Source organism: Macaca thibetana, chromosome X (genome assembly GCF_024542745.1).
Source record: "Macaca thibetana thibetana isolate TM-01 chromosome X, ASM2454274v1, whole genome shotgun sequence".
Lineage (NCBI taxonomy): Eukaryota > Metazoa > Chordata > Mammalia > Primates > Cercopithecidae > Macaca > Macaca thibetana.
The window spans coordinates 73,918,472-73,933,497 of record NC_065598.1 but is presented as its reverse complement, the minus strand read 5'-3'; the positions used below and the strand labels follow the sequence as shown (position 1 = coordinate 73,933,497).

Here is a 15,026-nt window from a genome sequence, read left to right as displayed (position 1 = left end):
ATAGCAGGATAAAAGTATTTATCACGTTTTTAAAAGCTATCATCAAAGTTAAAATCTCTGTGAAAAAGATAACATTTTCCTTCAAGTCAACAAAGTCCTGATTCATACATTTTTTAGAGAAACAACTATACTCTTCCTACTAAATACAGGAAGAAAAAATAGCTTTTTTAATGTTAGTCAACTCTTCTTTTCAATAAACATTTAGTGAATGCTGTGTGACACTGTTTTAGGTGCTGGGGATACCGAAGTAAGTAAGACAATCATTTGCTCTAGAGAACTTAGCCTAATGGAGCTGAAACTACCATTGGCAACCTTAAAGTTACCTCCCTTGGTCCATAAGATGAAGCTCAACTTCTAACTCTGCCATGCTCGGCATGTTACTGCACAACAAATAATGGTTCACTTAGTTTGCTACTGGTAGCACTGTGGCACAATTAATATTAACCATCTACTGATAAAATTAAATTTTGTAAAGGATTCTATGAAAGTTTGAAGGGCAGAAAGTGTAAGAATAAACAAGTACTGATCAACATCAAAAATAGAATCAGTATTCTGCTCTTACAAAGGTCAAGAAAACCAAGAAAAATTTCATTCTGAAGATATAGAGAACTGCTAGATATTATCCTATATATGTGGCACATGTGAAATGATCACATGTGAGGGAGTATAAATTATTACACAGTCACTATCAAACAGCTAAGTATGCCAAATCAATTGTCAGGTTTCCAAGAATCACAGCGTTCTTTCAAGAGGTCCCATCATGCTTTAAGGAAACGTGCATTTTCCGGACATTTGATGGCAAGCTCTTCCACTTGAGCTGACACTGTAGATAGGGCTTCAAGAAGTTTGGTTAACAAAAATGCTGTGTCTCCAATCTGCAGCCCCACTTCCTCCAGCAGGTCTACTGTTCAGCTGCTGCTCCTGCTCAAAACGAGCCGGCCTAAACTCACAGCAATTCCCAGGGAAGATGCTGAAGAGGGGTCTGAAAATGAGGGAGAAGAGAGAGGAAGCAGGGTTGTGAAGAAACAACACCTCAGGGTCAGCCACAGGGAAGGGCTGGTGTTAACGGTGGAGGGTGTCCAGGTTCTTGGCGTCTTAAACAAAGAATTGGACAAAACGCACAAACAAAGCAAGGAAGGAATGAAGGGATTTATTGAAAATGAAAGTACACTCCACAGTATGGGAGCAGGCCTGAGCACAGGGGCTCAAAAGGCCCTCTTAAAGAGTTTTTGTGAGTTTAAATACCCTCTACTTGGAGTACACCCTATGTAAAAGGAGAGGATGAAGTAAAGTTACAAAGTCATTTACTTGGCCTATGCTCTTATGGGAGGATATTTCCTGTCATAGCTGAAGTGTGAATCAGCCTTATGTTCCTGCCTCCAGACCCTATTTTCCAGCCTCACTGGGACGGCAGAATCCGCCCAGAGCATCCAAACCATCTTTCAACCGCTTATACCCAAATCCTCCATTCTCTTGATAGTGCCTTTTGTGTATAAGTTTTCAAGTAGGAAGAAGTCCAATTTTACTATTCAGGACCCTCACAAGGTTCACACACTGCATTTGGTTTTATGTCTCTTTTGCCTCATTTAATCTAGAATAGCTCCTTCCATATCTCTTTTCCCCCATGAAGTGACTTTTTGAAGGTCAGTTGTCTTAACATCCATTGTATCTTCTTTTTAAAATATAAACTCTTTTTTGATAATCAGGGGGATGATAGTTGGAATTATCTCTCTTAATACCTACGTAAGGTCAGTTACTACAAGAGAACAAAAGCCCAGATAGGACAGGAAAGGCAGGTTTGGGAGCAAAGGACAAATAGGATGAGTTCAGGTGGTGAGTCCAAGATGGAGTACTTAAGGCAAGCATGAAGGTATTAGGGACCTGGGAGGGGGTCAGTGGGAAGCAGTACAAGGGTATAAAAATGGAAGTAGAAGAATGTCTAAAACAAATAGATCCTATCAAAATTTTATCTAAGGATAGTCCTGAGCCTAAAAAAGGAAACTCTTCCTTATTGTTCTTATAGCTTTGACTGTCTACCTCCAGAACACAGAACTCAAACTTGCTCCTGTATCTTATGGGTCAAACGGGGCTTGTGAGGGCTGATCTAGCAAGATTACCAGAGTTGACTAAATCGTTTTATGGGAAAACATCAGATTCAACAAACAGAATTGGCAACAAACTTTTAGAAGACAATACCTTTGGTAGGTGAAGGCTAGTTTACCTGTTTAGGAATGTAAGATTGAAATACAGTTTTATCATGGGGTATGTCCCAGAGCAAAGCACTGGACTAACTCTCAGGCTTACTGAGGAACTGAGAGAGATGAGTCAGGCAGAAAGGCACTGGATCATTCACCCAGGAAGTAAGTATTGAGAAATCCACAATGTGTGAGCACAAACAAAAATTATACTAATGAAGCCACTTTTCCCACTACATCTTAATTTAAGTCATATCAACTCTGAATACATATTTATTTCTGCTTTCGTAATTCACCTGCATTGATTTTTTTATAACTCTACTTAAATTGGACTTTACATGTGAAACCTCAGAGGAATTCCATCTCACTCTCACTACTTTATTACATATACACACAACTCTAATTGACTTTGTTATATATTTTATGTCCATCTTTTTCATTTTAAATGTCTTAAACATAGGTACAAAACCAGGAATATCTTTTGTAACATCCCATTGCATTCAGCAAAATGACTCGGAAAACAGAGTAAGATCATAAACAGTTTCATATGGTATGGAAAAAAAAATGCAGGCTTCTGGGAAACCACAGTATCAAAGAGACAAAATTGGCATCCAGCTATTAGTGATGAGTGACTCTGAGAACAAAAGCATCCAACAACACTGAGGGAAATAACTTCAAGTTATTACTATGTTTTGAGCCATTCCCTAAGCAGAGATGGTAATCACCATTAGTAATATCATTTTCTAAGAGGAAGTACAATATTATGACTAGATGATCATCTCTGGTTTGGAAACAAACTACAGAAATTGAGTACAAAACATGGCACATATGAAGTCTGATTGTTCAAAACCACTTCTTAAAGCTGGTCACAGAAGCGCAAACATCATTCTAAAATTCCCCTAAAATAATCAGCACTTATAATTTGGGAAAGGCTCCTGTATTCTCAATAATCATGCAGTAAGATTTAATTTTTTTTTTTTTTGCTGTTGTTTTTGTTTTTGTTTCTTGATACAGAGTCTTGTTCTGTCACCCAGGCTGGAGTGCAGTGGCACAGTCTCAGCTCACTGCAACCTCCACGTCCCAGGTTCAAGTGATTCTCCTGCCTCAGCCTCCTGAGTAGCTGGGACTAAAAGCACATGCCACCAGGCCCGGGTAATTTTTGTATTTTTACTAGAGATGGGGTTTCACCATGTTGGCCAAGCTGATCTTGAACTCCTGACCTCAAGTGGTCCACCCGCCTTGGCCTCCCAAAGTGCTGGGATTACAGGCATGAGCCACCATGCCCAGCCTTAATTCTTTTTTGGATACAACTCTATCTGCACAATTTGTGATCCTTGTGGTAATCAAGGAAATTCAAATTAACACCACAATGAATATAATGCACCTCCATCAGGTAGATAAAAATCTCAAAATCTGACAATACCAAGTGTTGGTGAGGATATGGAGAAATGGGATCTCTCTTGTTCCACTGGTTAGAGTATAAATTAGTACAATTATGGAAACTGCCTCGTGATAGCTGGTACAGTTGAAAATATGCATATACTAAAACTCAACATTTTCTCTCCTAAGCATAGTACCCTAGATAGAGTCTCACACATGTGCACAAGGAAACAAGAACAAAAATGCTCATTGCAACAATGTTGCTAATAGATAAAACTTTGGAAGTAATCTAGATGTCCACCAACAAGGAAATGAAAAAACTGGTTATGGTATATTTATAATGAAACATGATATAGAAGTTAAAATGAATGAACTAGAGTTGTGATTCCCACTGAGAAAAGGGGTGATGTCACCACCAACAGGACATTTCAAAATGCCTGGAGACACTTTTGGTTGTCACAACTCAGAGTGCAGCAAGGGAGTACTACCGGCATCTAGTTCATAGAGGCCATGGATACTGCCAATCATCCTGTAATGGACAAGAAAGTCCCTCACAACAAAGAATTGTCTGGCCCCAAATGTCTATAGCACTGAGAATGAGAAAGCTTGAAGCAGAACTACAAGTAGCAACAAGGATAAATCCCATAAACATAGTTTAGAAAAAAAAGTTTCAGAAGAAAGTCAAATTGTCCCTGTTTGCAGGTGGCATGATCTTATATAAAGAAAACTCTAAAATATCTACTGAAAGACATAACTAAAAAATAAATTTGGGGCTGGGCGCGGTGGCTCACACCTGTAATTCCAGTACTTTGGGAGGCCGAGGTGGGCGGATCACGAGGTCAGGAGATGGAGACCATCCTAGGACACGGTGAAACCCCATCTCTACTAAAAATACAAAAAATCAGCCGGGCATGGTGGTGGGCGCCTGTAGTCCCAGCTACTCAGGAGGCTGAGGCAGGAGAATGGCGTGAACCTGGGAGGCGGAGCTTGCAGTGGGCCGAGATCGCGCCACTGCACTCCAGCCTGGGTGACACAGTGAGACTCCGTCTCAAAAAAAAAGAAAAGAAAAGAAAAGAAAAGAATAATCAAATAAAAAAATAAATTTGGTAAAGTCACAGATACAAAATTAACTTATTAAAATCAGCAGTGTTTCTATATGCTAATAGCAAACCACCTGAAAAAAAAAAAATTCCATTTACAATTGCTATAAAAAAAAAAAGATACTTAGGAATAAACTTAACCAAGGAGGCGAAATACCTCTACACTAAAAGCTATAAAACACTGGCTGGGTGCAGTGGCTCACGCCTGTAATCCCAGCATCTTGGGAGGCTGAGGTGAGCAGATCACCTGAGGTCAGGAGTTCGAGACCAGCCTGGCCAACATGGAGAAACCCCATCTCTACTAAAAATACAAAATTAGCTGGGCATGATGGTGCATGCCTGTAATCCTAGCTATTTGGGAGGCTAAGGCAGGAGAATCACTTGAACCCTGGAGGCAGAGATTGCAGTGAGCTGAGATCATGCCATTGCATTCCAGCCTGGGTGACAGAGTGAGACTGTCTCCAAAAAAAAAAAAAAAAAAAAAAAAACCACTAAAAAATGTCGATGAAAGAAATTGAAGATGACACAAACAAATGAAAAGCTATCCCACGTTCATGGATTGGAAGAATTAATATTTTTAAAATGGCCATACTACCCAAAGTAATCTACAGATTTAATGCAATCCCTATAAAAATATCAATGACAGTCTTCACATAGGAAAAAACTATCCTAAAATTCATATGGAATGACAAAAGTCCCCAAATAGCCAAAGTGATCTGAAGCAAAAAGAACAAGCCTGGAGGAATCACACTAGCTGACTTGAAAATATGTTGCAAGGCTATAGTAATCAAAGCAGCATAGTACTGGTATAAAAACAGGCACATACACAATGGAACAGAATAGAGCCCAAAAATAAATTCATGCACCTACAGCCATCTGATTTTCAAAAAAAGGTACTAAGAATACTGTTAGTCCATTTTTGCATCACTATAAGGAAATACCTGAGACTGGGCAATTTATAAAGAAAAGAAAATTTATTTGGGCTCATGGTTGTACCGGCTATACAGAAGCATGATGCTGGCATTTGCTTCTTCTGAGGGCCTCAGGAAGCTTACAATTATGGCAGAAGGCGAAGGTATGCCAGCATGTCACATGGCAAGAGAATGAGCAAGAGAGACCGGGGGAGGTCCCAGAATCTTTTAAACAACCAGATTTCTCCTTCCTGTAAGAGATGGAAAAAAAAAAAAAAGCACACAATATGTTGCTTATCACCAAGGAGATGGTGCCAACCAAACCAGTCATGAAGGATTTTCCCCCATGATCCAATTGCCTCTCACAAGTCCCACCTCCAACATTGGGAATCACATTTCAACATGAGATTTGGAAAGGACAAACATTCAAACCATATCAAACACCACTGCTCTCTTCAATAAGTGGTGCTGAGAAAATTGAACAGCCACATGCAGAAGAATGAGACTAGACCCCTACCTCTCACCACATACAAAAATCTACTCAAAATGGATTCAATGCTTAAATATAAAATCTGAAACTATGAAACTACTAGAAGAAAACATAGAGGAAATACTTTACAGCATTGGGCTTAGCAAGGAAGTTTTGAATGGACCTCAAAAGCACAGACAACAAATCAAAAGTAGACAAATGGGATTACATAAAACTGAAAAGCTTTTGCACAGCAAAGGAAACAATTAACAAAGTAAAGAGACAATCTACAGAATGGGAGAAAATATTTACAAACTATACATTTATCAAGGGGTTAATATCCAGAATATATAAAGAACTTAACGCAAAATAACCCAACTAAAAAATGACCAAAAGACCTTAATAGACATTTCTCAAAAGAAGACATACAAATACCCAATAAGCACATGAAAAAACACTCAACATCACTAATTGTGTGAGGCGGCTCTTGTATTGCTATAAAGAAATACCTGGCCAGGGGCAGTGGCTCACACCTGTAATCCTACTACTTTGGAATGCCAAAGCAGGCAGAATGCCTGAGCCCTGGAGTTTGAGATAAGCCTGGGCAACATGACAAAACTCCGTCTCTACAAAAAATACAAGTTAGCCAGGTGTAGTGGCATACACCTGTATTCCCAGCTACCCGGGGGTTGAGGTGGGAGGATCACGTAAGCCCAAGAGGTCAAGGCTCTGGTGAGCTGTGACTGGGCCACTGCACTCCAGCCTAGGTGAAAGAGCAAGACCCTGTGTCCGTTAAAAAAAAAAAAAGAAAAGAAAACTAAGAAATAACTGAGACTGGGTAATTGATAAAGAAAAGAGGTTTAATTGACACACAGTTCTGCAGGCTGTACAAGCATGGTGTCAGCATCTGCTCAGCTTCCAGTGAAGCCTCAAGGAGCTTTTGTTCATGGTGGAAGGTGATGTGGGAGCAAGAGAGAGAGAATGGGAGGTGCCACACACTTTTAAACAACCCATGTGAACTCACTTATCACCAAGGGGATAGTGCAAAGCCATTCATGAGGGATATGCCCCCATGTTCCAAACCCTTCCCACTGGGCTCCACCTCCAACACTGGGGATTACATTTTAACATGAGATTTGGCCAGGACACAGATCCAATCCATACCACTGATCACCAGGAAAATGCAAATGAAAACCACAAGGAGATACCAACTCACTCCAGTTAGAATGGTTACTATCAAAATAACAAAAGAAAAGAGGGGTGGTGATGATACGGAAAAAAAGGGAACGCTTATACACAGTTGGTGGGATTGTAAATTAGTATGGCCACTATGGGAAACAGTATGGTGATTCCTCAAAAAATTGAAAATTGAACTACCATATGATCCAGCAATCCTACTACTGGGTATTTATTCAAAGGAAATGAAATTGTTATGGTGAAGAGATTATCTGCACTTCCATGTTTATTGCAGCAGTATTTACAATAGCCAAAATATGGAATCGATCCATGTCCAACAATGGATAAATGGATAAACAAAATGTGGTGTATATATATACATGGAATATTATTCAGCCATAAAAAAGAATAAAATTCTGCCATCTGTCACAACATGGATGGACCTGGAAGACATCATGTTAAGTGAAATAAGCCAAACACAAAAAGACAAATACCACATGATCTTGCTCATGTGGAATTTCAAAAAAAAAAAAAGATTGATGTCATAGAGTAGAACAGTGGTTACCAGAGGGAAGGACGGGGAGGGATGGATGGAAAGAGGTTGGTAAATGGGTACAAGGTCACATTTAGATAGAAGGAATAAGTTCTGGTGTTTTTATTGCACAGTAGGTTGAGGATGGTTAACATTAAGGTATTATACATTACAAAATAGCTAGATGAGAGGCTTTTGAATGTTCTCATCACAAAGCACTGATAAATGTATAAGGTGATAGATATACTAAATACCCTGATTTGATCTTTGTACAACATGTAGATGTATCAAAACATCAAATTGTCCCCCATAAATATGAATAATTATAATGTGCCATAAAAATAATTTTAAAAACAAATGAACTAGAAGTATTTTTATGTATCAATACATGTTGATACATAAATGCATGTTCTAAGAAAACAATGTTCTAAGAAAAATGTTCTAAGAAACATTGTTCTAAGAAAACAATGTTCTAAGAAAAACGCAAATGACAAAGTGATAGTTTGACACCATCTAATACATTTTAAAATATGCAAGACAAAATAAAACAATGTTTATGAATAAAAAATAAAATAAAATGTTGATGTTATGTCCAAAAAAAGGATACAAAGGTTTAAAAACATAAAACAATGTTATACATTGTTTTTGTATGCATACATATATAGTTGTGAAAATATAAAATAGTAAAAATACAAAAATGTGCACAGACATGATAAACTCCAAATTCAATAGACTGAGGTGGGAGAGAGGAGAGGAGCGACTTAAGAGGAGCACAAAGGGGAAATGCAACTATATATTCAATGTTTAACTTCTTAGGCTGGGTAGTGAATATACAGGTATGTTATAGTACTACCTATACTCATTGTAGGCCTAAATTATTTCATCTCATAAAGCCAGCTCATTTTCTCATTTTAATGGGAAATGAAAAAGAAAAAAAAATAGGAAGTATGCAGAAATTAAGAGAAAAGTTACTGAAACTGAAATAATTCAATAAGTAAGACCAATGATAAATTCACATATATAAAAAGCCCAAATAACCTGTTTTATTACACCGAGGCTATAAAAACATGCCTATTTTATTAATAAATAGATGATTTCTAGCAATGCAAATAACATTCAACTAGTTGTCTTCAAGGTATCTATATAATATTTCCAGATCAATTAATTTTTTTCCTACCCATTCACTTTTATTTAAAATCACTACCACCTCTAAAATGAAAACAAAAGGGGAAAGCATTAGCTTCTCTATTATTTTATATAATGCATCCTTTTCTTTTAAATTGTATAAACCTTTAAAATGAAAATTAATCTTATTAACCTGTTTCCAAAATACTGAGTGTCTAATTTCTTTCATCAAACAACCAGTATTATATAAACAGAGGACTAAGATTCCAGATGAAACAGCTGAAGTAGGCAGGTATATATTAAAAAATAACAGTTCTTGCCAGGCACAGTTGCTCACGCCTGTAATCCCAGCACTTTGGGAGGCCAAAGTGGGCAGATCACGACATCAGGAGTTCGAGACCAGCCTGGCCAATATGGTGAAACCCCGTCTCTACTAAAAATACAAAAATTAGCCAGGCGTGGTGGCACATGCCTGTAATCCCAGCTACTCGGAGAGTGAGGCAGAAGAATTGCTTGAACCCGGGAGGCAGAGGTTGCAGTGAGCCAAAATCACGCGACTGCATCCCAGCCTGGGCGACACAGTGAGACTCCATCTCGGGAAAAATAAATAAAATAAATAACAGTTTTTTTCATTTGACCATTCCTAAAAGATAAGGTAGCAATACTTAAACACATTAATAAGGTCGAAAAAGAACAGAACATTCAAATTAAAAGGCAACGTACTTCACTGGCCATTTTTGTGACTCCTAGACTAGTCATAGCATCTCTACAAATAAGCTGTCCTATGATAACAATACAGATACTTCAGATTTCTATAGCACTGCATGCATCTCACAACAATCCTGCTATGTAAATAGAATCATAATCTTTTAAAATTAAGGAAGCTAAAGCTGAAACTTACCTATGTTCATACAGTCAATTCAGACTGGAGTCCAAAGATAACAATAACCTCAAAAGGATTAACTTAACAGGGCAAGGTTTGCAAAAGTCATGAAGTAAAACCAGCCAAAGGTGAGAGTGGTGTGGAGAGAATGCTTGAAAAATACCGATACCCTGCAATAAACACAGGTAGAAACAGGTTCCCCAAAAGTCAGAAATATGCCTCAAGTATCTATGTCCCTTTCCAACAGGGGCTAAGCAAGTGCTGCCATGTCAATAACAGACAAAAGGTAGAAACGTTTTTAGTGTGTGCGGAACTTTTCTTGCAAGGCAGTTATCATTATCTCAGGAAGGAATGGGGAAGTAGAATTCAACTATTTGAAATTACAAATGAATCAGTTGCTTTTCAACAATGTTATGTGTTAAATATGGTCTTGGTGCAGGAATCTTAGAGTCTCTGAAGGCTATTTGGTGATTGGAATGCCTCTTCTCCCTCATCAAAACAATCACCTGATTACACATGTAATACCCATGTAACAAACAATCACACATACCACCAAATGTAAAAATATTAAAAAGAAAAGAAAATTTATTTTTAAATCACCTGATTCAACTTGTCAGACACAATCTATGTCTAAATCAAGAACTGCCTGTAATGTTATTGCTTTATTCATAGGGAAACATCCATCTTACGATTTTACTTCTAAGGCAAAATAGTGCCAAAACTAACAAATGCAAAAACATTAAATGCCTATGAAAACTAAAATAACTGTCAGTATTTAACCACTTATGTAGAATAAGTTGAAAAGACAGCCTAGACATGGTGGCTCATGCCTGTAATCCAAGCACTTTGGGAGGTTGAGGTGGGTGGAGTGCTTGAGCCCAGGAGTTCGAGACCAGCCTGGGAAACATAGTGAAACCGTGTCTCCACAAAAAATACAAAAATTAGCTGAGCACGGTGGTGCACCCCTGTAGTCCCAGCTACTCAGGAGGCTGAGGTGGGAGGATCACTTGAGCCTAGTAGGCAGACGTTGCAGTGCGCCGAGATCAGGCCACTGCACTCCAGCCTGGGCAACAGAGCGAGACTATCAAAAAAAAAAAAAAAAAAGGAAAAAGAAAAAACACTTATTTTATATCTGTCATAACTTGTTAAAAGTAAACTACAAGAAAACAATAAAAGTTCGGTGAGGCTCAAAAGGACAACTCAGTTTCGCCAAACATTTCGAGTATACCATTAATTTTATAAAAGTCATTACTAAAAAATAATGATGCTAAATGCTAATTACCCAACCAGACATTAAAAGAGTCTTTAAAAGTTTTAATTATTAAAAAGTCTTGTGCTAAGAAAACAACCTGATGTTATGGGCTAAGGACCTTAAAAGACAATTCACCAAAGAAGATACACAGATAATATATAAGCATATGAAAAGACGCCTCACATCGTATGTCATCAGGGAAATGAAAATTAAAACAATGATGAGACACTGCTACATATCTATTATTAGTAGAATGGCCAAAATCCAGAATGCTGACAACACCAAATGCTGAAGAGGATGTGGAGCACTAGGAATGCTCATTTAATGCTAGTGGAAATGCAAAATAGTACAGCCACTTTGGAAGACAGTTGGGCAGTTACTTACAGAACTAAATATAATTTACCATACAATCCAGCAATTGCACTGCTTGGTATCTGCCCAAAAGAGTTGAAAACTTATGTCTACACCAAAACCACACACAGATGTTTATAGCAACTTTATTCAAAATTGCTGACACTTGGAAGCCACCAAGATACCCTTTAGTAGGTGAATGGATAAATAAACTGTAGTGCAGCAAGGCAATCAAATATTATTCAGTACACACATTAAAGATGAGCTATCAATGGAGGAAACTTAAATGTGCATTACTAAGTGAAAGAAGCCAATCTGAAAAGGCTACATACCGTACCTTCTGCTCAATTTTGCTGTGGACCTAAAATTACACTAAAAAATAGTTTATTAAAAAAAAGTATTGGCCAGGCTCACGCCTATAATCCCAGCACTTTGGGAGGCCAAGGTGGGCGGATTGCCTGAGGTCAGGAGTTCGAGACCAGCCTGGCCAACATGGCGAAACCCGTCTCTACCTAAAAAATACAAAATTAGCTGGGCATGGTGGTGCATGCCTGTAGTCCAAGCTACTTGGAAGGCTGAGGCAGGAGAATCACTTGAACCTGGGAGGCAGAGGGTACAGTGAGCCGAGACTGCGACACCGCACTCCTGGGTAACAGAGCGACACTCCATCTCAAAAAAAAAAAAAAAAGGTCTTGTGCTGATGTCAGAACAGAAACATCCTTGCAACAGAACAGAAAGTTCCAGAAACATACATATGTGTGTATATAAGAATTCAGTATATAACAAGGGCAGCAATTCAAATCACTGAGGAAATCAGTAAGTGGTGCTGGGATAATACGCTAAACATTTAATAATTGTGAACATTTTTAGAACCCATCTTATAATATTTAAATTAACTTCAAGTTAAAGAACAAGATGTAAAAATAAGAAGTAAAAAATACCAGAAAATATAAAAATAAATATTACCTAACAACAACAAAACATGGGGTAGGGAAAGCATTTCTAAGCAAGCCAAAACAGAAACTGTAAAGGAAAAGAGATTAAAATGTAATTAAATGAAATTTTAAAATTTTGTGTGGCAAAACCACCATGTAAACAAACTGCAAAAACATATAAAGACAGAAGAATCAAATGGATGGAATAAAAAATGATAAAGGGGATATCACCACTGATCCCACAGAAATACAAACTACCATCAGAGAATACTATAAACACATCTATGCAAATAAACTAGAAAATCTAGAAGAAATCAATAAATTCCTGGGCACACACACAAACCAGAAAACTATCGCAAGGACTAAACCAGGAAGAAGTTGAATTCTTGAACAGACCAATAGCAGGCTCTGAAATTGAGGCAATCATTAATAGCCTACCAACCAAAAAAAGTCCAGGACCAGAAGGATTCACAGCCAAATTCTACCAGAGGTACAAGCAGGAGCTGGTACCATTCCTTCTGAAACTATTCCAATCAATAGAAAAAGAGGGAATCCTCCCTAACTCATTTGATGAGGCCAACATCATCCTGATACCAAAGCCTGGCAGAGACACAACAAAAAAAGAGAATTTCAGATCAATATCCCTGATGAACATCGATGCAAAAATACTCAATAAAATACTGGCAAACCGGATCCAGTAGCACATCAAAAAGCTTATCCACCATGATCAAGTGGGCTTCATCCCTGGGATGCAAGGCTGGTTCAACATATGCAAATCAATAAACATAATCCAGCTTATAAACAGAACCAAAGACAAAAACCACATGATTCTCTCAATAGACGAAGAAAAGGTCTTTGACAAAATTCCACAGCCCTTCATGCTAAAAACTCTCAATAAATTAGGGATTGATGGGATGTCTCTCAAAATAATAAGAGCTATTTATGACAAACCCACAGTCAATATCATACTGAATGGGCAAAAATTGGAAGCATTCCCTTTGAAAACTGGCACAAGACAGGGATGCCCTCTCTCACCACTCCTGTTCAACATAGTGTTGGAAGTTCTGGCCAGGGCAATCAGTCAGGAGAAAGAAATAAAGGGTATTCAATTAGGAAAAGAGGAAGTTAAATTGTCCCTGTTTGCAGATGACATGATTGTATATTTAGAAAACCCCATCATCTCTGCCCAAAATCTGCTTAAGCTGATAAGCAACTTCAGCAAAGTCTCAGGATACAAAATTAATGTGCAAAAATCACAAGCATTCATATACACCAATAACAGACAAACAGAGAGGCAAATCATGAGTGAACTCCCATTCACAATTGTTTCAGAGAGAATAAAATACCTAGGAATCCAACTTACAAAGGATGTGAAGGACCTCTTCAAGAATAATTACAAACACTGCTCAACGAAATAAAAGAGGACACAAACAAATGGAAGAACATACCATGCTCATGGATAGGAAGAATCAATATCATGAAAATGGCCATACTGCCCAAGGTAATTTATAGATTCAATGCCATCCCCATCAAGCTACCAATGAGTTTCTTCACAGAATTGGAAAAAACCACTTTAAAGTTCATATGGAACCAAAAAAGAGCCCGCATTGCCAAGACAATCCTAAGTCAAAAGAACAAAGCTGGAGGCATCATGCTACCTGACTTCAAACTATAATACAAGACTACAGTAACCAAAACAGCATGGTACTGGTACCAAAACAGAGATATAGACCAATAGAACAGAACAGAGCCCTCAGAAATAATACCACACATCTACAACCATCTGATCTTTGACAAACTTAACAAAAACAAGAAATGCGGAAAGGATTCCCTATTTAATAAATGGTGCTGGGAAAACTGGCTAGCCATAAGTAGAAAGCTGAAACTGGATCCCTTCCTTACATCTTATACAAAAATTAATTCAACATGGATTAAAGACTTAAATGTTAGACCTAAAACCATAAAAACCCCAGAAGAAAACCTAGGCAATACCATTCAGGACATAGGCATGGGCATGTCTAAAACACCAAAAGCAATGGCAACAAAAGCCAAAATTGACAAATGGGATCTAATTAAACTAAAGAGCTTCTGCACAGCAAAAGAAACTACCATCAGAGTGAACAGGCAACCTACAGAATGGGAGAAAATTTTTGCAATCTACTCATGTGACAAAGGGCTAATATCCAGAATCTACAGAGAACTCAAACAAATTTACAAGAAAAAAACAACCCCATCAAAAAGTGGGCAAAGGTTATGAACAGACACTTCTCAAAAGAAGACATTTATGCAGCCAACAGACACATGAAAAAATGCTCATCATTGGCCATCAGAGAAAAGCAAATCAAAACCACAATGAGATACCATCTCACACCACTTAGAATGGTGATCATTAAAAAATCAGGAAACAACAGGTGCCGAAGAGGATGTGGAGAAATAGGAACACTTTTACACTGCTGGTGGGACTGTAAACTAGTTCAAGCATTGTGGAAGACAGTGTGGCGATTTCTCAAGGATCTAGAACTAGAAATACTATTTGATCCAGCCATCCCATTACTGAGTATACACCCAAAGGATTATAAATCACGCTGCTATAAAGACACATGCACACGTATGTTTACTGCGGCACTATTCACAATAGCAGACTTGGAACCAACCCAAATGTCCATCAATGATAGACTGGATTAAGAAAATGTGGCACATATACACCATGGAATACT

At 38.0% G+C, this 15,026-nt stretch overlaps 1 protein-coding gene and 2 pseudogenes across 2 annotated transcripts in view; all 3 read right to left on the bottom strand.

The window, feature by feature from the left end:
• LOC126946307 (S-phase kinase-associated protein 1-like) overlaps positions 1–15,026 on the bottom strand; it is a 682,386-nt pseudogene that overhangs the window by 560,557 nt on the left and 106,803 nt on the right. The gene's annotated exons all lie outside the window — the stretch shown is intronic.
• Positions 1–15,026, bottom strand: part of ATP7A (ATPase copper transporting alpha) — a 144,276-nt gene that overhangs the window by 86,471 nt on the left and 42,779 nt on the right. The window lies entirely within an intron of this gene.
• LOC126945825 (renal cancer differentiation gene 1 protein-like) lies at positions 194–4,069 on the bottom strand (annotated as a pseudogene).